This window comes from Sylvia atricapilla, chromosome 1 (assembly GCF_009819655.1).
Source record: "Sylvia atricapilla isolate bSylAtr1 chromosome 1, bSylAtr1.pri, whole genome shotgun sequence".
NCBI lineage: Eukaryota > Metazoa > Chordata > Aves > Passeriformes > Sylviidae > Sylvia > Sylvia atricapilla.
This window is the reverse complement of record NC_089140.1, coordinates 130,105,887-130,108,155: the sequence shown is the minus strand read 5'-3', so window position 1 is coordinate 130,108,155 and position 2,269 is coordinate 130,105,887. Positions and strand designations below refer to the sequence as shown.

Below are 2,269 nucleotides of genomic sequence, written 5' to 3'. Positions count from 1 at the left end.
TGAGATGTGACTTAAGCTGTATTAATCATCAACTTATGCCTTCTGCCAGCCAGAGGTAGGCCATGCATACAGCTTCTTCTGTGGTTCAACTGTTAAATACCTCGTGGTCAGACTCATGAGTAATTGCCTGCCTCAGCCTACTTAAAATAATGAAGCAAGTATAAACCATTGCCCTGGAGTGATCCATCCTTTTCAACACTGCTGTTCCCTGCCTGCTGATCACCCGCTCTGCTCCCTTGCACCCATCCAGGCTCCAGCATCACTCTGCTCCATCCCAGCCAAGCACGGTGAGTAAATAACCATTTGTCCCCTGTGACCAGGCTAACAATGCTCCCCGCTCACACCCTTGCCTCTGCTTTTTCTTCTGCAGATTCTACTCCTCTTGCACTAAGTTTTATTTTCAACACCTTGTGCTGCTAATAACCACTCTGAATGTTGTCCTTTCTGTGGCCTCTTGGAGATGATGGCGTTTCTGTTTCCTCCTTCATCTCCCTCTTCCACTTGTGGCTTTTTTCATGTTAGTCACCCCTTCCTCCTCCCAGATTTAAAGCCTAGCATCACTGTCATAGCTACACAAATTCCATTATCTTCAGGTGCACTGTACCCTTGCAATTCTGCTAGTTCAATTCACACCATGCCACCTCCCCAAAGACTAGTCTGGCAAAATCCCAATAGCAAAAGTGGAGGCTAACTGGTATGCAAAAATAAAATGCTTTCCCCAGTGGCTTTTATTTTGGTTGGTTGGGGTTTTTTTTGGTTTTTGGTGGCTTGTCTGTTTGTACCTAAAAATGGCTACAATTTTTTTATGATGCAGAACTCTGCCCCCTCACTGGAACAGAAATATTCCTAAGAAGAATAAAAAACATTTTTTTCGTGGAAAAAACATCACTGAAAGAAATATCACTGTTGGTATTAAAAAAGGTTTTACAAGGATGTAGGTAAAACATCACTTTTTGTGGTTTTTCACCTTTATCTTCTCCATTTCTTCAACACCAAGCAAAACAGGAAAACAAAATATCCTAAAGACTTAATTTTTTCATTAAAGAAGTGAACATTTTCAATTCATTACAGGCTGAATTCCTCATCAGGCCTTCTCACCCCAGCATTCTGGTTTTTGTGTTTCTTTTCAAAATGAGCAGCTGTTCCCCTCCACAGCAGGAGCAGTTGGGATGCTCTGAGACCTGGCAGGTTCAGCACTGCAGGAACCAGGTGCAGGTGAATGTGCTGGTTCCTGGTGTGCCATGGGGCTGGCTCCCTTGGACATGACAGTGACACCAAGAGCAGGGACTGTGACACCAAGAGCAGGGACTGTGCCTTCCTCCCTGGTATGGCTGAGCGATAAACCCAGACACCATGCTCAGCTGCACTGGCTGTTCCCCAGCCTGCTGATGGCTCCTAATTCACCTAAAGTGACATAACTGGCATGGTACAACTCATCCTTTGTTTCCACAAATTCAAAGAGATTCCTCCCAGAAGGCTGTGGGAAGCAGAGAAATAAATATGTATGTGACCTGAGGGCAGGCATAGGTAGCTCCTGTGGTGGAGACTCTGGAGCAGTTCAGCATTTCCCTTTTGCAGGCAGCCTGCAATGTATCTTGATGAAGAAAACTGTAATTATATTGACTATTTCTAAAAGGTTTTTCATGTTGCAATAAGGACTGAAACCGGAAAAAAACAGCAACAACAACAAAAGGACAGACATTGTCCTGCATGGAGGGTGTGGAAATTGCAATGCATTTTCTGCCTTTCTACAGTGCAATTTTCAACATATTCTCTGCATATTCCTGTCCTCTTTGTGCATGAACACAGTGAGGTTTAAGTTCCATAGGCAAAAATAACCCATTGTATTTTAAAATGTTCGTTTCATTAACAATATAAAATTAAAAAAGGAAAAGAGGAGGTAGAAAACAAATCACAGGGTTCATATTCCTCTTATTTGTGCTGAAAGGGGAAAGGAGGTCATGCCACTTACATGAGCAGCAACAGCTCAACAGTACAGCCCCAGTTCTGGATGTTTGTAATCAAACCAAAATCGAAACAGTGATGATGCTCAGAGGTATATGAGGGATAGAGCTGCTCATAAATGTCAAGTGAGAAAAAAAAGCCACAGCAGCTGTTATTAAGTGTACACTCTGCTCTGGGTTTTGGCTCATATGCACCCCTGAGGCATTCATGGGGACCCTGGGGTAGCTGATGGAGGTGCTTATGGCTTTCTAATGTGTCTAGTCAGTGTGAGAGGCTCTTATTTCAGAAGGGAGAGTTCAAAGAC

General features: G+C 43.5%; 1 long non-coding RNA gene across 1 annotated transcript; it reads left to right on the top strand.

Annotated features, from left to right (window-relative positions):
* Positions 1–1,180: 1,180 nt before the first annotated feature.
* On the top strand, positions 1,181–1,692 carry LOC136371859 (uncharacterized). The gene is made up of 2 exons (XR_010745416.1): positions 1,181–1,221; positions 1,488–1,692. It is a non-coding gene; the product is annotated as an uncharacterized lncRNA (long non-coding RNA).
* Positions 1,693–2,269: the final 577 nt, after the last annotated feature.